Genomic DNA, 22162 nt, shown 5'->3' with positions numbered 1-22162 from the left:
TGAATTCTCTCAATTCCTGTTTCCCATGGTTCCATTTTCATGTACTTTTGATTTTTGTTTTTAAAATTATCTGGTTAGAATATAGATATAGATATAGATATAGATATAGATATAGATATAGGTATAGGTATAGATATAGATATAGATATAGATATAGATATAGATATAGATATAAATATGATTTTTGTTTAAAGATATTTATTCCAGTTTGGAGTATTATGTTTTATGGTTGTTTTATGGTGAGAATTTTCCTTAGCTGAAATATTGTATTCTTATTTTCTGTTTTCTCCTATTACTAGCCTGTGTGGCTGTTACTTGCTTTTTTCTATTCATTTTGAAAGGTCTTATTTTTTTTTTTGGACAAATACTTGTAGGAAGATATGATGGGCTTGGATAAGCCTTAGCTCAAGAATGCCCATTTCTTTTAGTATAATATAGTTCAGGGTTTTAAAAATGTTTACTTATTTTGAGAGAGAGAGAGAGAGAGTGCTCGTGCACACACAGATGCACCAGTGGGGAGGGGCAAAGGGAGAGGGAGAGAGAGAATCTCAAGCAGGCTCCACTCTGTTAGCACAGAGCCTCATGAGGGGCTCAATATCACAAACCACAAGATCATAACCTGAGCCAAAACCAAGAGTTAGATGCTTAAGTGACTGAGGCACTCAGGCACCCCAATAAAGTTCAATTTTTTTTAAAAAAATTAATGCTTATTTATTTTTGAGAGAGAGAGAGAGAGCCCACATCAGCGGGGGAGGGGCACAGAGAGAGGGAGACACAGAATCTGAAGTGGGCTCCAGGATCTGAGCTATCAGCACAGAGCCCGGTGTGGGGCTTGAACTCATGAACTGCGATATCATGACCTGAGCTGAAGTCAGATACTTAACCGACTGAGCCAGGTGCCCCAAAAGTTCAATTTTTTAAAAAAAATGATAGTTCTCTTTTCTGTGCAGGGACAGGGGAAGGATTTGGTATACCTCCTGAATTTGTATTCTTTTTTTCTGTAGGCCCCTAATTTTCACTGCTTGTAATTCCTTCCTCGCCATGATCACTGAGACTACAAAGTCCTACCACCACTTTCCCAATTGACACCCTCTGCTCAGAAGTGCTGCCTTCCTGAGACCCAATCTCTGGTCTTGTACTTTTCCTTCTAATTACCTATTTGCCAGGGAAATCTTCTAAGTCTCAGACCTATTGTAAGAATTTCTCCATTCTGGATTGAACTCATTTTTGGGGATGAGAGAGAGGATAATGTGTCTTGATCTTTAGTCGTCACTGTTAACACCATGATGCATTTTCCTGTTTTATTTATCTTTTCAGGAATCCTGCGATAAGGCCCTAGCATGTGCACCGGGGCTGGCTCTGCTGGTTCTGCAGTGTTTGTTTCTCACTCACATGGAATTTTATGTTTGTGATAGTCTTTATTTCTTGGTCATTCTCTAGGCATAGTTACAGGGGGCTTAATTTGCTTTTTTTTTTTTTTTTTTTTTTTTTTTTTTTGTTGTTGTTGTTATGCTACCTAGTTTTTGAAGCATTTGTTAAGAGATTCAGATTTAGGTTTGTCTAGTGGCTCAGCTGGTTAAGTGTCTGACTCTTAATTTCAGCTCGGGTCATGATCTCACAGTTGGTCGTGAGATCGAGCCTTGAGTCAGGCTCGTGTTGGGAATGGAGTCTGCTTAAGATTCTCTGTCTCCCTCTCCCTCTGCTCCTCCCCGTCTTCCCCCTCCCCCCACGTTAAAAAAAAGAGAGAGAGATTCAGATTTAGGGGTCTGGTTATCCTCTAGAAGCCCTGGAGACCATTCTCTTTTAAGACCTCAGAGATGTATTTCCATTGTTTTCTGGATCTTACTGTTTCTGCTTAGAAGTCAGATGTTAATGGGGCATCTGGGTGGCTCAGTCAGTTAAGCTTCCGACTTCAGCTCAGTTTATGATCTCATGGTCTGTGGGTTTGAGCCCCATGTCTGGCTCTGTGCTGACAGCTCAGAGCCTGGATCCTGCTTCATATTCTGTCTCCCTCTCTCTCTCTCCTTCCTGTGCTCATGCTCTTTCTCTCTTTCTCTCTCTGTCTCAAAAATGAAATCAACATTAAAAAATAAAAAAAAAAAAGAAGTCAGATGTCAAAGTGTTACTATTGACAGTAAGTCATTTGTTACTTTCCTCTGACAACTTTAAAACTTCCTCTTTTCTTTCCTTTTCAGCACTTTTTCTATAATGGGCATAAGATTTCATCCTCCTGGGGGCTCATAGCACATTTTGAATCTATGGCTCGATGTCTTTCATCAGTTTTGAGATACTTTCAGTCATTATCTTTTAAAATATTGCTATTGGGGGTGCCTGGGTGGCTCAGTCAGTTAAGCAGCCAACTTCAGCTTATGTCATGATCTCGCAGTCCGTGGGTTCGAGCCCTGCGTCAGGTTCTGGGCTGACAGCTTGGAGCCTGGAGCCTGCTTCGGATTCTGTGTCTTCCCTCTCTCTCTGCCCCTCCCCCACTCATGCTGTGTGTCTCTCCATCTCTCAGAAATGGATAAAGGTTAAACAAAATAAAAAAAAATTGCTTTTGACCCATTTTGTCTCCCTCCTCTTTTAGAACTTAAATTATGTGTGTTTTAGGCTCCTTCTCTGTTCTCTGTATTTCTTACACTCTCTTCTGTATTGTGCTTCTTTTGTCTTTCTTCTGGATGTTTTTTATTCCTAGATATTTTCTTCTGACCTAATTTTCATTTACTATTTCTCTTTTCTAGTGTGTCTTCTGCACTAGTAATCCCATTTATTGAGTTGTTGTTAATTTTAGTAATTGTACTTTTCATTTGTGGAATTTACATTTAAAAATAGTTTCCAGTTTCTTGATGAATTTTCTTTTATTTTGTTAATTAAAAAAAGTTTAATGTTTATTTATTTTTGAGACAGTGAGAACCAGGAAGAGGCAGACAGGGAGAGGGAGACACAGAATCTGAAACAGGCTCCAGGCTATGAGCTGTCAGCACAGCACTTGATGGGGGGCTTGAACTCACAAACCATGAGATCATGACGTGAGCTAAAGTCGGATGCTTAGCCAACTGAGCTACTCAGTCACCCCCACTGAAATTGTCAATAGTATCTTTTCTGGGGTGGTCAGCACTTTCAGTATGCTAGGATTTCTGACAATGAAACCAGAGAGGTCTCAGACAAATCAGGATGTGCCAATTATTTTATCTTCTTAAACATAGTAAGGAGCATTATTTTAAACTTTGGTTTGTATACCTCCAACACATAAAATCTATTTCTATCATCTATTTTTTTCCCTTGCTGCTTTTCTTTTATGATATCTTGCGTGGTTGCATGCTTGGGCTACCTTGAACTCTCTGTTGGACAACATATATATATTTTAAAGTTTATTTATTTTGAGAGAGAGAGAGAGAGTGTGTGTGTGTGCACCAGTGGGGGAGGGACAGAGATAGAGAGAGAGGGAGAGAGAGAATCTCAAGGAGGCTCTGCACTGTCAGTGTAGAGCCCAATGTGGAGCTCAAACTCCCAAAATGTGAGATCATGACCGGAGCCAGAGTTGGACTCTTAACTGGCTGAGCCACCAAGGCACCCCTTGACAACATATTTTTAAAGTAGTTTATAAAATAACTTGAAGTCTAGTATGAAATTATCTTTCCCCAGGAGAATTTTATGTTTGCCGTTGTCAGATATGTAAAACTACCATCACTCTGGGAGCCTGAGTGACTTTTAGGAAACTTTTAGGAAAGCTTTTAGGAAAATGGGATCACTTTAATCCCATGGTGATTCGAAGGTGAGCTGAATTCCCTGCAAGAACCTGACTAATCAATTCACGCTTAATTCTAGAATCAACTCTTTGAGGTCCAAGCAAAGCACTGGGAATGTACAGGACCATCCCATTTCACTGACCCCTAGATTCTGATCTCTGTTTTGCCAATTTTGTGAGGCTACTAAAAATGCTACTCTCTAAGCCATTTCCTTCATTTTCAGCAAAGTCCCCCAAAGAAAAATGCTTCTCAATGTTGTTTTCATCTTCCTGGGTCTTCACCCTCCATCACATCCTTTCACTAACTTATTAGCTCTCTAATGCTTTCAAATACATTCTGAACTGCTTTCATCATGATTTTCTGATATTCTGAACTGATTTTCTATTTCAGCAAGAAAGTTGGTTCAAATTACTGACTCCTCCATTCTTCTGTGTTTCTTAAAAAAAAATAAAGCATGCTAATTTGAAAACTCCTTGGCCCCTCTTCACACTTTTAATATTACATAAGCCACAGAGTCAGGTATATGGAGACTGAGGAAGGAGTTATGTTGTCTATATTTCTAGAAATAAAGCACCCACAAATTCCCCTGTTCTTTAGGCCCTGGGTTTCTGTTGCCAGAAAAATCTCCATCACATTTTCCTCTAACCAATCCTCAAAGCTGCACAGAAATACCTACAGCCAAAGATAAAGGAAAGAGATCTGCCTTTCTTGGCCCTCTCATTGCTATAGGGATTGGAGCCGCCATGATGATTTTAGCCCACTCCTTGAAAGCTCTTTATCTCCCAGCTTCCAGTTGGACACATTTCTTGTCTATCCCCTGCTGTCTAGTTTAAGGAAAAGCTAACTGGGTTCCATTTCCATAAGGTAAAGAGGCAGACTGTGCTGGTAGTTTGCTCTGGGTCGTACCGGTATCCTGTGCTAAAGAAGGTGGTGAATCCACAAAAATCGAGTGAGCAAAGATTGATCCAATGATTAGAACATCTTGGAGAAGCTTTGGCTTTTGGCCAGAGCTTGAGAAGCAGCTGAGACTTTGGCAAGATTAAGATGATGGATGTGCCTTGAGGCAGCCACAGATTTCTAAAATATGCAAGAAAGTTTCTTCTTCCTCAGAGTTCTTTCTGTGATCTTCCTATGCTCCTTTTGCAGAAGGAGACAAGGGTGCATTGCATATGGCAGAAGATACTTCAAAGGAGTTTGTTTAGACTAGCAAGAATGTGGCATTTGTTTTTGTAATCTCCTGGGCTCTAGTTAGAAGTTAGAGAGATGGTAAGCACACATTGTTTTGGGGTTTTCTTGTAAGTATCCACCACATCTCCCAAGCTTATAAAGTTTCCCTTGCCACATAGTCCTGCTGGGGCACATGGTGATCTTTTCCACTTATATAGGTGGTTGGATGCCATCCACTTAAATTGATTCACTTAAAGTTGAAGAAAAAAGATTTTGTTTCTTGCGTCAACATCCTTCCCAGATTTCTATTGTTGGGTGTTGTCCTAATTAAAATAAAAATTTGGTTTGAAGTCCCCTTTTAAATGATCTCTGGTTTTGTTTTGTGTTTGGTTTCATTTTGTTTCCCCTCCTCCCTCTGCTGTTTAAAATTAAGTTTATTTAAATGCAAAGAATGCACTGTTTATTCAACCAAATGGTATCTTTATGTGGAAAAGGAAAACACACACACACACACACACACACACACACACACACACAAAACCCGGAGCTACTGCCTCAGCTTAATAACTCAGTGGTTTGTTTTTTTTTTCCTCTTGTGTGCATTTTTACTTCCAGCTGGGCTGCACACATAAAACTGTGCTATGGTGAGAATCTTTGGTAAACTATGCTACTTAACTGTTCATTGAACAAACAATTGCTCGACATCTCCCAACCTTAATGAAATACTATTGTGATGCCTTCTTGTAAAAAAAAAACAACAACTTGAACAACCGACTTTCCATCCACATAAAATTTGTACTGAGCGTGGGCTTGTGAGAGTTTTGTTTTTGTTGCCATTGAGAGCGTCAACAGTGTGGAGACAACATTTCCTTTGATTGTATTACCTGCACTGTGATGTTTTTCATTTTGCTGCAAAGTCTGCATGTGGAAACGATCAGCATTTTCAGGTGTCCTGTGGCCGTTTGCTATTGTGTACTATATTACTTTGAGGTCCACTGTAGAAGAGAAATGCTGTTATTTCTCTTTTCTATCCTTGTAATTAGTAACCTTTCTTAATTCTGCTGGGAAAATTTGGGGGGCAATGAGGAGGAAGAGAGAGTGCAGAAATTAACCAACTTCAGTCTAATGGTCAACTCTGCCCAACATTTTGTTTCATAAAACTAACACAAAGGAAACATTTTGTGGGAGATGATGATGATCTCCTTAAAAGGTTCAAATTCTAAAGATTCTGGATATCTTCCAAATGGCCTTAATTTCCTCAATAACACATTATATGCTATTTATTACCTTGCTGTGCTTAGGCTTACCCATGTTTCTGGCCTCTATCACCTCTTGGGGGAAAAGAATTCTATAAATGTATAAAATGGTTTTCCCTTTCCTTTTTTTTTAAAATAGACTTTATTTTTTATAGAGGTTTTAGGTTTATAGCAAAATTGAATGGAAATTACAGAAATTTTGCATATGTTCCCTGGTCCCTCACATGCACAGCCTCCTGCATTATCAACATGCCCCACCAGGGTGGTGCATTTGTTACAAATGATAAACCTACATTGACACATCATTAGAAACCAGAGTCTATAGGGGCGCCTGGGTGGCTCAATTAGTTAAGTGAGCGACTTCAGCTCAGGTCATGATCTCACGGTTCATGAGTTCGAGCCTTACGTCGGGCTCTGTGCTGACAGCTTGGAGCCTGGAGCCTGCTTTTGATTCTGTGTCTCCCTCTCTCTCTGTTCCTCCCCTGCTCACACTCTGTCTCTCTCTCAAAAATAAATAAAGATTAAAAAGAAAGAAAGAAACCTGAGTCTATAGTTAACATTAGAGTTCACTCTTGGTCTTAGGTTTTCTATGGGTTTAGCCAACAGTGTAGTGACAGGTATTCATCATGGTACAATATAGAGTGATTTCACAAAGTCTTCTGTGATCTGCCTGTTCATCTTTTCCTCTCTCCAAATCTCTAGCTACCACTGATTTTTTTTTTTTTACTGTCTCTATAGTTTTATTTTTTCCAGAATGTAATACAGTTGAGACCATACAGTATGTCAACTTTTCAGATTGGCTTCTTTCATTTAGAAACACGCATTGAAAGTTCTTCTCTGTCTTCTCCTTGCTTGATAGCTCATTTCTTTGTAGTGCTGAATGGTATTCCATTCTGTAGATGTACTATGGTTTATTTATCCAGTCACCCACCAAAGGACCTGTTGGTTGCTTTCCAGTTTTTGTGATTATAAACAGTGTTATAAACATCCCTGTGATGGTTGTTTTGGTGGACACATTTTCAACTTCTTTGGATTACCAAGTAGTGCTATTTCTGGGTTGTATAGTAAGAAGTGTGTAGTTTTTTCAAAAATTACCTAACTACCTTTCAAAGTAGCTGCACTAGTTCTCATTCCCATCCATAGTATATGAGAGTGTCTGTTGTTCCACATCCTTACCTGTATTTGGTGTGGTCAGTGTTCTGGATTTTGGTCATTCTAGTAGGTATGCAGTGGTATCTCATTGTTGTTGTTGTTGTTGTTGTTGTTTTAAGTCTTTTTTTTTATTTGAGAGAGAGAGTGAGCAGGGGAGAGGGGCAGAGGGAGAGAGAGAATCCTAAGCAGGCTCCAAGCTAAACAGGGAGCCCGATGCAGGGTTTGATCCCACAGCCCTGGGATCATTAACTGAGCCAAAATCAAGAGTTGGATGCTCAACCAACTGAGCCACCCAGGCCCCCTCTCATTGTTGTTTGAATTTGCATTTCTCTCATGACATATATGAAGCATCTGTTCATATGCTTATCAGCCATCTGTATATCTTCTTTGGTGAGGTGTCTGCTAAGGTCTTTCATTTTTAATCAGCTTTTTTTGTTTTCTTATGTTTGAATTTTATGATCTTTGTATGTTTTGGATCTGAATCCTTTATCAGATGCATCTTTTGCAAATATTTTCTACTAGTTTGCGGTTTGTCTTTTCATTATCTTGACAGTGTCTTTTGTGGAGCAGAAATTTTTAATTTTCATGTAATCTAACTTATCAATTCTTTCTTTAATGAACCATGCCTTGGCGTTGTATCTAAAAAAATCTTTGCTAAATGCAAGGTTATCTAGGTTTTTTCGTATGTGATCTTCTATGAGTTTTATAGTTTTGTGTTTTATATTTAGGTCTGTTACTCATTTTGAGTGAATTTTTATGAAGCGTGTGTGTAGATTAATTTTTTTTTTTTTACAAGTGGATGTCCAGTTCCTCTATCACCATTCATGAGAAGGACTGTCTTTGCTCCATTGCTTTGCTTTTGCTTTTTGTCAAAGATAAGTGATTGGCTGTCTTTATGGGATTGTATTTCTGTACTCTCTATTCTGTCGATTTACCTATTTCTCTTTTCTTTTGCTAATATCACACTCTCCTGATTACTGAACCTTTATAGTAAGACTTGAAGTCAAGAAGTCTCAGTCCTTCAACTTTGTTGCTTTTCAACATTGTGCTGGCTAATCTGGGTCTTTTCTCTCTACCTATAAACGTTAGAATCAGTTTGTTAGTATCCACAGAGTAACTTGCTGAGATTTGCCTTTGGATTTCATTGAATCTATAGAGAAAGTTGGGAAAAACTGGTATTTTGAAATATTGAGTCTTCCTATCCATGGATATGAAATATCTCTCCACTTATTTAGCTTTTTATTCCATTCATCAGTTTGTTAGTTTTCTATAGATATAGATATAGATATAGATACAGATACAGATATATATATATATATATATATATATATATATATATATATATATATATCTTATCCATATTTTGTTAGATTTATGTCTAAGTATTCTAAGTATTTCCATTTTGGGGTGCTAATGTAAATGTTATTGTATTTTTTTAATGTTTATTTATTTTTAAAGGAGAGAGAGAGACAGAAAGAGAGAGAGAGAGAACTAGTGGGGGAGGGGCAGAGAGAGAGAGGGAGACACAGAATCTGAAGCAGGCTCCAGGCTCTGAGCTGTCAGCACAGAGCCCGACGCAGGGCTCAAACTCATAAGTTGGTGAGATCCTGACCTGAGCTGAAGTCGGACACTTAACCAACTGAGCCACCCAGGTGCCCCAATGTTATTGTATTTTTAATTTTAAATTTCACTTGATCATTGCTGTGTATAGGAAAGTGATTTACTTTTAACCTGTACATCCTGACATCTTGCTATAATGACTTATTAGTTCCACGTGTTCTTTTGTTGATCCTTTCAGATTTTCTAAATAGCAATCATGTCATCTGAAAACAAGGACGGTTTTATTTCTTTCTTCCCAAACAGTATTCCTTTTATTTCCTTTTCTTATCTCATTAGCTAGAACTTCCAGTGTAATGGTTAAAAGGAACGATTGAGATGGTACATCCTTGCCTTGTTCCTAATCTTAGTGGGAAAGATTCAAATTTCTCACCATTAAGTATGGTGCTAATTGCAGGGTTTTTGTAGATATTCTTTATCAAGTTGAGGAAGTTCCCACCATTCCTACTTTACTGAGAATTTTATCATGAATAGTTATTGAATTATCCTTTACTTAAAAAAAAACAGCTTTGTTATGATAATTCACATGCTACAAAATCAATCCATTTAAACTACACAATTCAACTTCTTTAAATTTTTTTTAATGTTTATTTATTTTTGAGAGAGACAGAGCGCGAGTAGGGAGGGGCAGAGAGAGAGAGAGACACACACACAGAATCCAAAGCAGGCTCCAGGCTCTGAGCTGTCAGCACAGAGCCCAAGGGGGGGCTTGAACCCACAAACCATTGAGATCATGACCTGAGCAGAAGTTGGATACTTAATTGAGCCACCCAGATGCCCCAATTCAACTTATTTTAGTATATTCATAGAGTTGTACACAATCTAATTTTAGAATATTTAATCACCTTAAAAAGAATCCCTGTACCCATTAGCTGTCATTCCCAATTCCTTCTTCTTCCTGGCCCTAGTGAACCACTAATCCACTTTCTACTTGAATGGATTTGCCTATTCTGGACATTTTATATAAATGTAATCATACAATATGGGCTTCATGTGTCTAACTTCTTCCACTTAGCATTATGTTATCAAATTTCATCCATGTTATAACTTGTATAGTAGATCATTTATTTTTATTACTAAATAATATTTTATTGTATGGCTATGCCACATTATTTAATCTATTCATCCGTTGATGGATATTTGGGTTGTTTCTACTTTTTGGCTATTATGAATAATGGTGCTATGAATAGTCATGTGTAAGTTTCTGTGTGGACATATTTCATTGCATTTTGGTGTATATCTAAAAATGGAATTTCTAGATCATATGACAACTCTGTGTGTGTGTGTGTGTGTGTGTGTGTGTGTGTAGAGAGAGTGATAGAGGAATTGACAAGTTTTTTCCAGAGTCAGCCATTTTACTTTCCTACTGCAATGTATGAAGGTTCTTTTTCTCTATGTCCTTGTCAAAACTTGTTATTGTCTTCTTTTTTGTTTGTCTACTGTACCCATCCTAGTGGGTGTGACATGATAGGTCACTATGCTTTTGATTTGTATTTCCCTAATAACTAATGTTGTTGAACACCTTTAATGGGCTTATCCACTATTTGCATGTATACCTTCTTTGGAGAAATGCTTATTTAAATTATTGGTCTATTTAAAATGGGGTTATTTGCGCGGCACCTGGGTGGCTCAGTTTGTGGAGCAATCGACTTCGACTCAGGTCATGATCTCAAGGTTCGTGAGTTTGAGCCCCATGTCGGGCTCTGTACTGACAGCTCAGAGCCTGGAGCCTGTTTCAGATTCTGTGTCTCCCTCTGTCTCTCTCTGCCCCTTTGCCACTTGTGCTGTCTCTCTCTCTCAGAAATAATAAATGCATAAACTTTACTTTAAAATTTGGATTATTTGCTTTTCTTCCTTTACTCTTCTTCTACATTTTCCTTTTTGAGAGCTTTTTGAGATGTTTGCTTGACCAGTATCTGGCAGGATAACATATATTCTTGTTTACAGTCTTCATGATTTTCTTGATGCTAATAATGGCTCAAGCCTTTCAGTCCAACTTCATAGAAGAGCCTATCTACCCCTTGGGCATTTTAATTGCTTTTTTCCTGGCCTTTCCCTGATTTTATGAAGCTTTTCTTGAGCTGTACGGATAAACATTGTAGGTGGCTGTTTATTGTTGTGCACAATGGGAGGGAAGTAGTCCCTACTAGTAGTCCTCTAGTCCCCAGAGAAGGGTCTGGGATAACTATAGTGACTTTCTTCTGTCATAATTGGTACCTTCCTTCTGCTACATTAGGTTTATCTGTCTCTTATACAGGTGGAATGGAGAAAAGAAAGCCTGGAATTTATTATAATAAGTAGGCCTGATTGAGAAGGCTGCTTCTGCTACGTACAGTTTTGTGACCGGGGGCAAGTTGCTTAATCTCTTCATTAGTAAAATTGGGATGATCATAACCACCTCATATTATTATCGTGAGGATTAAACTGGTAATGACTGAAAGGCAGCTCACAAAGTGACTAAAAATGAGCCGCAATTGCCCAACAAATATTAGCTGCTTTCCCCTGTGTCGACATAGAAACTCTTATTAGCCTCCCTTCCTACTTGTTGCTTTAGGTACTGTCATTCCATCGTAATTTCTCAACACCTTAAATCCATTTTTTAAACCTTCAAGCCTTACGTTTACCATAGGACATGCTACAGTCTGGTATTTGTGTCTCCCCACCTATCAATTCATATGATGAAATCCTAACTCCCCCAAAGATGATGGTATCGGGAGGTGGGCCTTTGGGAGGTGCTTAAGTCATGACAGTGGAGCCCCCATGAATGGGATCAGTGCCTTCTAAAACAGGCTCCCGTAGGATCACTAGTCCCTTCTACAACGTGAGGACATAGGAAGAAGGTGCCAGTTTCGAACCAGAAAGAGGGGCCTCAGGAGAACATGACTATGCTGGCACCTTGATCTTGGACTTCTAGCCTCCAGAACTGTGAGAAATAAATTTCTGTTGTTTAGAAACCACCCAGTCTATGGTATTTTTGTCGTAGCACCTGAGGAGACCAAGACATTATACTATAAAATTTGCAGATTAACCTAATTCCAGCACTGCTTCCCCAGACCTATTTTGTACATTTCCTTGCTATTTTGAGAAACGTGTTTGTGTCTGCACGGGCACGTGCACTCTGCTCATTTCTGTACTGATGACAAAGCAGCCTTTGTCAATGAAGGATTACATGTTAAGAATAGTTTTTTTTGGCATATTGCTTCAATCTCTCAGGTTCTTAATCACTGGTTGAGTGGAATCCACTTTCTCCTTGAAGTGACTCTATCAGAGTCCACAGAACTCATTTTCAGTTTTGACTGATTGATTAGCTTTCACTCTGAAATTTCTCTGCATTTCCTTTCTGACTTAGCTCCAGTTTTTCTTGTATCACATGCCCTTTCTTTCTTAGATCCCAGTTTCAGCTTTCCATAGTACATCCTCAATAACACTTCCAGAAAGGAAACGTCGGGAAAAACCTCGCATGATGTCCATAGAGTCTTAGGTTCAATAATCATGTCCCTCCAAACTTCAGACTTTGTTCTATGTCCATCTAGCATGCTCGTAAGAACTCCACTATTCTGATTACTGTTCATTTGTAAATAAGCATTGACACCCCTCCCCCTCCTGAAGATTTTAGGGTAGTTTTTTCAGTCCTGCTCTTCTGAGTCAAGATGTGTTTAGGAGTGGGATTTGCTTTAAGTTTGAACACTAGCATTCCTCTTATGCTTTGGTGGAGGTGAAGGAGGGGAATGAGGAGGAGATTTCCCAAAGCTTCCTCTTATTTCCTACATCCTATTTTCTTTTTCCATAACTATTAGAGAGATGTTAAACCTTGGGGTTTATCCGTGGTGTTTCTTAACTGCTCTCTTATGTTTTCTGTGTCTGGTATTTTCTAGTGTCGGAACACTTCCTTCAAGTTTCATTTTTAGAGCTTCAGTTAAATTGTAAAGTTGCTTTTGGAGGGGAGGAATCATATTTTCATTTCCATAAACTCTTTTTTATTCTTTGATGTTCATTTTCAACAACAAAAGCTCTTTCTATCTTATAGACCCATTGCCTTCAAAACCTTTTGAGGATATTCATCATAGCTTTTGAGAAATTTGTCTTCTTGTCTTTAAATAATCCATATTGGTTTTTCCGAGGGTCAATTATTGCATTTAGCTCTTTGTCTTTTTCTTTTGCATTTGGTTTTCCTCAAATATCTGGTCGTCTTGGTTATCCATTTACACTTAGGAAGAAAGAGTTTCCTCTGCAGCTGTTTAGATGTTTTCCGCCATCTGCCATATCCCTCAGTTCCAGCTTCCAGTTGTGTATTTGTATCTTTACTTGTTGCTCTGGGGTATGATTTTTCAATCAGCTGGGATGATTTTTCCAAGTATATCTGGCAATGTCTGAAGACATTTTTGGCTTCCACAAATGGGGTTACTACTGGCATCTAATGGATATAGGCCAGTAGATTCTAAACACCCAATGGTACAAAGTACAGTTCAAAGGACACCCTCCACAACAGAGAAGTATTCTGCCTAAAACATCAACAGTGCCACTGCTGAGAAACTCTCTAGGATATATGGGCAGAAAGTGCAGGCAGGCTGATCATTCTCTTTAGTGTTGAATAGGGAGCACCTTTCCTTTGGGGTGCTGATATTAGGAATCTGGCCTTCCCGGGGCAGAGTGCTCACTCTCTGAGGAAACTTCCAGTTTATTATGACCACATACGTTACTGTTTCCTATCTCTCAGCATTATGAATGGGAGAATGGTCCCAGATGTTGTGTGGGCAGTTTTTAATTAATTACCTGCCCATGGGTTTCTGCCTATGGCTCTTACATTTACATTCAGTGCTTTCTGACTGGGCTTGGAAGTTCTCCGGTTCCACTGAGGAGAATCAATATTTCCCACCTTTACTACAGCCTTTCCTAAGCATATTCTTAGCTATCGCTTTCTTTTGAAACAGTCCTCTTTGTATCTTCAATAAATTAAGCAAAAATCTCTTGTCTTCTGATGACTACCTTCCTGTCCTCTATGTTTTTATAAGTTTACTCATCTTTATTCACTTTTACTCTCATTTCAGTAAAAGTTCAGGGAAAAGAGAAGATAATCCACTTCATAAACAAATTGAAAGTACATCTAAGTTTAAAAGTGAAAAAATGAATAATTTTATTTTTGACGGATATCATTTTATCAGGCTTTTATTATACAAATGGTTAGCTTTTCTTGAATTTAATAACCTCATAAAAGTTTTTCAGCGTGTCCTCTTCCATCATAATATTAAACTTAGTACCATAAAATGCGAATGCAGAAGAGATTTTAGAGGTTTACAAGATCAAGCCATTCTTTCATAGATGAGAGAATCGAAGTCACTACAGAAGTTATTATTATGTGGTCCACCTAGTGAAGAAGTTTTCCTAAGTACTTTGGGCTTGCTGTTGCCACTGAAAAGAAGCTTTCTCTTTCTTATTTGATGTGGGAAACTGGGCCTTCCTCTCAAGACCTGGCACATAAGCCAGTATTTCCAAAGAATGCTCCATGGAAAACAGATCCCACCAGGTCACCTTAAAAGCGAGTTTCATAAGCAAATGTTTCAGAATGGATTCCAAGAATATCAATACATATTAACATATTAAATGTTCTTAAAAAAAACTCTCAGTAAAGGAAAGCTTTTTAAGAACTTTACTTAATCCATTATTTCTTATGCTTTATCATATGGCTCCAAGTTGGCTGTCAGTTCGCTAATGATCTCACCTCTGACCATAGATCGGGGCTTCCAATCTGTTGCTTTGCTTAAAGAGGTAAGGGATGTTTTATTAATAATCAAAAGCAAAAGAATTAGTTGTCTTGTTATGAAGAGAGTATGGTATCTTTGTGGGTGGATATAGGAAAACAACTCAGTGAAATTTATGCAAACCCAAAAGCTAAGAAGACCAAACTCCAGGCTTAGAACACCTTATCTCTAAGGACAAGATTTCCCCTGGAATTAAAGGAGGAATTAGGGTCATTTGCAAGATGAGACCCAGTTTTATTATCAATATAGTATTAATGGGAGAATAAAGGAAATATTTAGAAAGGCAGGCTAATTTGGAGGAAGATAGAGGGCTTAGATGAGTGACCAAAGATGGTTTTGATGGCCAGGCTGGACGGATGTAAAAGACAGATGTCCTTAGAAAATGAAAATAATTCTAACAGCGGAAGAAAGGCCAGACCCAAAGAGTAGCTCCGGTTGGTTTCTTCAGAAAAATCCAGGACCTAGGAAACAATTTCATGAAATTTACTTTAAACTGATGACCAATTTAAGAAATGCCCCCCCCCCCCGCCGCCAAGAATTGGGAAAAATATATCACATTGTTACAAATAGTCTTTATAAGTTGAGAAGAAAAGACCAGCAAGGCCAGCATGGGACACTTCCATCACTGGATGATGTAGGAACTTCCGAGGTCCTGAGACAAGGTGCCTAAGAAATCTTTGGAGCTGTGACTTTGGAGGGCAGCTCAGGGAGAGTAAAACATAGTCAAGGGGACCAAAGCAAGAAAAGAATAGCACATTTGGTCTAACTAGAGAATCCTTCCTGTGTGCTGTTTCCTAATTCCTAGGGAAGTCAAGGAGAGCAAGATTTGCTTGAACACTGCCGACTTTGGCAGAACTAGGCTACCTCTGCCTCTCTTTTTGGAGGACCTCTCACAGTAAAACCTAAAGGAACATTTCTGAAAAAACAAACTCCCCAAAACCTATTGTCTCAGTTAGATAGCAGAGGAAAAAAAGAGAAAATAAGCCATCTAACTATGTCAAACAATTGTAACTGTAAATATGGTAACAAAAAAAACCCCAAATCACATTTCAAATAAAGTTCATTCTATGGAGGAAATTGAAATGGAACCATATGTGACAGAAATAGATGCTATTTCATTATTGCAATGTTAAAGGTGAGGTACACACGGCAGAGATATTTATCTATACCAGGCTTCTGGAGGGACAGGTTTCAGAAGCACCAATGGTTGTTTCAGTTTAAGAATATGCTGCAGTGATTGACCAGTTGAGGGCAATTTAGAGACAAGAGTAAAATCATCTGGGAAGCACTCTTGGTGGCTGGATCGAAGCAAATCCAGAGCACAGGAAATAAGGTCATGGACTGACAATGTAATGGGTGTTAATGATCTTGAACACAGAAGATGAGGAGAAAAATAAAAGACACCCTGGGCCCATGGGACACCACCATTACAAAGTTCTGAATTGTGTAACAAAGCAGAAATATCTCAGCTGTCATTCTCTAGAGGAGTAGTATAGATGAGGTTCACCCCCACCCTCTGCCTCCTTCCACACACATGGTAAACACAATTCCACAGTTAACCTTGTGATTGTCCATACTGGACAAGTTTTGTAGACTGGTCTCTGGCCCCTCTCATTTCTCTAGATAACCTTGATGAGGTTTCGTGAAATTAATGGGGCTCAGGAAGTGTGCAGATGGAATTAGCCTTGTGATTGCTCGTCCTCTCTCTTAAGAGGGACAGTCATATCCTTGGCTGACCAGAGTCTTTGAGCTCATGCTAAATGAGTCAGGAGAGTAAAAACTTGGGATTGTTGCATTGGTAGTTATTCCCCACTCCTTATGTTTCTGTGACAATCAGTTTCTGTTAGTAACACTCCCGGCTTCTGTCTATACCCTCAGCCCCATGTAGACGGTAACTTTTCTAGAAGACAGTGAGCTCAGCTCCTTCTGTCTTTCTCTTTCAGATCTTCCTATTTTTAAGAGGCGTACATTCTGGTTGCTTCTCTGCCACACAGTAAGTAACTGGGTAGGAAAGTTTGTCTATTTTAAAAGGAGGTATTAGCAAGCCCAGTGAGCCATAGAACTAAAGCCAAGGCCTTCAATCAGTTTCCCTGGGAAGAAACATAGTGTTTTCCTGTTGGTGTGACTGACTTTTGTGTCTGACTCTCAGTGGACCTTGAACTTGGAAGAAGAGAAGTGTTCTTGTTTTAATTTGCCAAGGCTGCAATAACAAAGTGCTCCAGAGTAGGAGCTTAAACAACAGAAATTTATTTCCTCACAGTTCTGAAGGCTACAAGTTCAAGATCAAAGTGTTTGCAGAGGTGCCTTCTTCTGACGCCTTTCTCCTTGGCTTGTGGAAGGCCATCTTCTCCCTGTGTCTTTACTTTATATTCCCTCTGTCCATGTCTGCATCCTAATCTCCACTCCTTAGAAGGACACCATTTTGCTAACCTAGTGATGTCCTTTTGACTTAATTACTTCTTTAAAGATCTTATCTCCAGCGATGGTCACATTCTGAGATACTGCGGTTTAGGACTTCAACATGTGATTTTGGGGGACACAGGTAAGCCCATAATAGGTACATAATAGGTACATTATGTACCTATTCAACATGTGAATTTGGGGGGACACATGTAAGCCCATAATAGGTACACCCCAACTGGTATGTGTAAATGCATTTCTAGCCACATCTAAGGGTCATGCTTTTTTATTCCCCTGGCACTTTTTTATTCCTCTAGTGCAGGCATGACACAGAGTTGCTTCTCAGTATAGCTATTAGTTCTGGACCTTAGCATAAGTTTTCACCCCTGACTCTTAAAATGACTTATCAAAATGGCTTAACAGCCTGGGTCTAAGAAAGTTAATTACATAAGCAAATAACTATAAGAAGATTCAAATCATCACAGCCTGGAAAAGAATGTGACCTCAAATATTTCGACCAAGATTATAAATTACCAAAGCCATATAGCTCAAAAATGATTTATGTTATTAGTCATTTCTAACAATCGATTCACTTTCATGACAAGAAATGTGGGTTTAGAATATCAAAGGACCTTGGGTTTCCCAGTTGCAGAAGGTTAACCTAAGACACTGGAAAGCTTCAGTGGAAAAGTCAACAGGGTGTTGAGTCTGTACCTGAATCTTGTAGTAAGGAAGCATGTGAGTTGCATAAAATGGATAGAAGGAACTACATTAGAATGTTTTGTGTCCTCAGAAGCTAAGGGGCTAAGGCAAAAGAGCAGGATTTATGGGGTAAGTCTTCTGGAAGGAGGCACTATTGAATCAGACCCTGATGAGTATGTGGGATGAGGCCGGGACAGGGAAGTTGAAAGAGTGGAGAGTGTCATCTACAAAGACACAGAATTGGAGGAACAAGATGTTTTCACAGTTTGGGGAACTGAGCCTTGTTAGGAGAATGGGAGCATAAACTAGAGAGGCTCAATGAAAAAAAAAATCACATTGTGGAAATCTAGAGGAACTTCTGGTATGAAGGCAGTATTTTACAGCTGCCTTCACTACTTGAGAAACCCAGGTTGCTCCTTAGAGACGAAAGAGGTATACATACAAGTGGCAGGGATCAGGCCGGATTGGTAGGCAGGGGCCAGATTTTGAAGGGCCTTTTCTTTGATCTCGTGCTGATTTCTCTCCCTCCTTCACCATACGATTCCTTATTTTTACTCATTGAAAGCCATCATTTCTCCAAAACCGATTGTTGTAAATCCTGACATTGTCCTCCAGGTTGATCTTGTAGGTAAATCAAGTCACTGTGTTTTCTCATCCACTATTTATATCCTTGAGATTAAGGGCGGGATGCTGAAGGCAGGTAAGTAGTAATTGTTAAAGTACGTGTAGACGTGCCCTTCCGCATTTACTTGGACCCCCTCGTTAACAAGTCTGAGAAAGCATTCTGACAGAGCAGCACACAGGCTTTATGCAAATTTCTATTAAATAATCAGAAGTGTTTATTTGTTTCTTTCCTCAGCATTTAAAGAATAGCCCATCAACGAAGGACCCTATAAAATATTGTGTCTTTTTATTTACCTTTCAGTTTTTCACTGCCAGGAAAATAAAATTCCTTTGATCCGAAATTGTTGTAAGATGAACTTTTGAAGTCCTCTTCCCACCTCATCTGGAATCTTTAATCTTTACAGATCATGAAAGTAGAAAAGATTGTTGCAAAATCATTGGTTGAATTTAAGACTGACAACAGAGTGGCTTTTAAGAGGCCTTAGCTGTAGTTTTGGGGCAGAGACTGACTTCCCAAGCCTTGTACTTACCTGCAGCATTTTCCATGCTCTTTTCCTGGCCTATTGCTCTGGGCACTGCAATAGCCTGTCTTTCTTACCTCCTTTCTCTATGAAAGCAAGAATCTGAATCTTTCCGAGTCTGGTTCTTTAATAGGTTACAAAAAAAAAAAAAAGGTTGTCTATGAAAAATCAGAGATGTGGCTTGCTGCCTATGTGTAATATAGGCGTATTATAGAAGAGAAATGGGCAGTCCATCAGAGGTAGGCCAGCTCTGCCACTTTTGTTCATCTCTTTTTAAAAGAAATTTTTTTTAATGTTTATTTATTTTTAAGAGAGAGAGAGAGACAGAGCATGAGCAAGGGAGGGACAGAGAGAGGGAGACACAGGATCCCAAGCAGGCTCCAGGCTCTGAGCTGTTAGCACTGAGCCCGACCCAAGGCTCGAACCCACGAACCGCCAGATCATGACCTGAGCTGAAGTCATACGCTTAACTGAGCCACCCAGGTGCCCCATGGAAAGATCAAGGGCATTCATCTCTTTAATAAATTGTTACCAAATAGCTCTGTACACCAGGCATATTCTGGAAGTGCAATTTTATCAAATTATTTAACTTCTCCATATTATTAAAAAATTTTTTTAATGTTTATTTATTTTTGAGAAAGTGTGTGAGCTGGGGAGGGGCAGAGAGAGAAGGAGACACAGAATCTGAAACACGCTCCAGGCTCTGAGCTGTCAGCACAGAGCCTGATGTGGGGCTCAAACTCACGGCCCCTAAGATCATGACCTGAGCTGAGGTCAGACGCCCAACCAAATGAGCCACCCAAGTGCCCCAACTTCTCCATATTTCTGATTCTTCCCAACGTCATTGTACAGATAAAATAAAATAACCAATTTTAAGTGTTGACGAGTATATGGCATGAGGAAGCTCCAACAAATGTAGATACTCTTTCCTCCTCTTTATTGACTTTTGAAGATTAAAGTTTAAACGTGCCTGGTACCCTAGAAGAGTGGGAAGTCAAAATTTCTTCGTTCTTGTCTTGCATCTACTTGCATTTGCTGAACTTGTCTAATTTTACATAACTTCTTTGAACAATAGTATCTCCACTTGAACCAGAATCATTAATATGCACCTCATATTAATATACATGTGAAGATTTATTGACATTAAATACAGGCCTGGTACAAAGCCTGGCATGAGAGAGAGAGAGAGAGAGAGAGAGAGAGAGAGAGAAGTTGCTATTGCTCTTTTCTTCTTATCGTGGGTTTTCCCTCCATATATCATCGTCCTTTAACCCCAATGACTCTAAAGTGCCACACAAATAAGAAATTCAAACTCATGGAAAGATAGAAAGGATGGAACCTTTTATGTAAGAACGCTTTAAGGTAGGCACTTCATATACATTTTTAAGAGAGTTATAATGCTCTGTTACATGATGTTTTCACAGCAGACTTAATCATATGTTTTCAAATGACTCTTTTACAAATGAATTTTATTCACGAATGTTCAGAATAGGAAGAAAGGGTGAACACACTCTCACAGAATAAAAATATCCTGGAGAAGTTCTGTGTGGGTAAGAAAGAGGCCAAATCAAGAAAACAAAAGGATTCGTGTTACAAAGTGAGGACAGGATGAAATTATTAATTATGTATCATTACATAGCAGATTTGGTTTGATCATGAAAAAGAAGATAACAACATGGGAAGGAAGATGCCCACTAGATCTCAGATTAGATGATCAGATTCCTGAAGTATCATAGTTATTTATTTATTTAGTTTTTAATTTTAATTCCAGTGTAGTTAACATGCAGTGTTACATTAGTTTCAGGTGTACAATATAGTAATTCAACAATTCTCTACGTTACTCAGTGCTGGTTACAGTAAATGTACTCTGAATCCCCTTCACCTGTTTCACCCTTTCCCCCGCTCATTTACTTACCTATTTATTGTCATTAATACCACAAAATACTTGAACAGTATTAGTTCAGAGGAGCTGCCAAAAAAAAACCAGGAGCAGCAGAATGATAACAATAAAGGTAACAACAAATGCTAAGGAAGGAAAAGAATCTGATGTCCAATTGCCATATAATGTTGCTTAAAACATTCAGTTTTTCAACAGAAAAAATTGTGATATAGAAAGGAAAAGGAAATTATGGCCCATACACAGGAAAAAAGTAGTCAATAGATACAGTTTCTGAGTAATCCCAGACATTGATCTTACTACCTGATGATTTTAAATCAGTCAATTTAAATATGTTCAAAGAACTAAAACAAAACATGTCTGAAGAACTAAAGTCTGAAAACAATGTCTCACTCAATATGGATTATCAATAAAAAGATACAAATGATAAAGAAAATTCAGAGAAATTCTGGAATTGGAAAGTACAAAAATTGAAATAAAAAATTCACTAGAAGGAACCACCAGCAGATTTGGACAGACAGAAAAAAGAATCATCAAACTTGAAAAGAGGTCCACTGAAACTACTTAGTCTGAGGAACAAAAAGAAAAAAGAATGAAGAAAAGTGAACAAAAAAACCTCAGAGACTGGTAGGACACCTTAAAGAGTACAATATATGCATAATGTGAATCCTAGAAGGACAGAAGGGGAGGAAAGGGGCAGAAAGAATATCTGAAAAGATAGTGGCCTCATACTTCTCAAATTTAATGAAAAGCATAAATCTATGCATCCAAGAAGTTGAACAAACTCTAAGGAGGATAAAATCAAAGAGATCCACAGCTAGATACATGATCAAATTGTCAAAAACCAGACACAGAGAGTCTTGAAAGCAGCGAGAGAAGCATCATGCAGAAGGAAGCCTCAATAAAATTAACAGCTGATTTCTCGTCAGAAACAGTGGAGGCCAGAAGACCGTGAAATGATATATTCAAAGTGCTGACAGAGAATGTTAACCAAGAATTCTATGTCCAGCAAGACAATCTTTCAAAATGAGGAAGAGGAAAATGACAAGGATGTCTGCTCTGACCATTTCTATTCAGCATAGTGCTGGAGTTTCTAGCCAGGGCAATTAAGCAAGAAAAAAGGAAAAGAAGAGGCATTCAATCTGGAAAGGAATAGTAAACCTACTATTTTCATATAACCTGATGTTTTATATGGAAAGTACTAAGGAATTCAAAAGGAAATCTATTAGAGTTAATAAATAGTTCAGCAATGTTACAGGATATAAGATCTAAATACCAAAATAGTATGTCTATCAATACACAACCTAAAATCAAATGAAGA

This window comes from Panthera tigris, chromosome A2, assembly GCF_018350195.1.
Source record: "Panthera tigris isolate Pti1 chromosome A2, P.tigris_Pti1_mat1.1, whole genome shotgun sequence".
NCBI classification, from domain to species: Eukaryota; Metazoa; Chordata; class Mammalia; order Carnivora; family Felidae; genus Panthera; species Panthera tigris.
Note: the sequence above shows the minus strand (reverse complement) of the source record.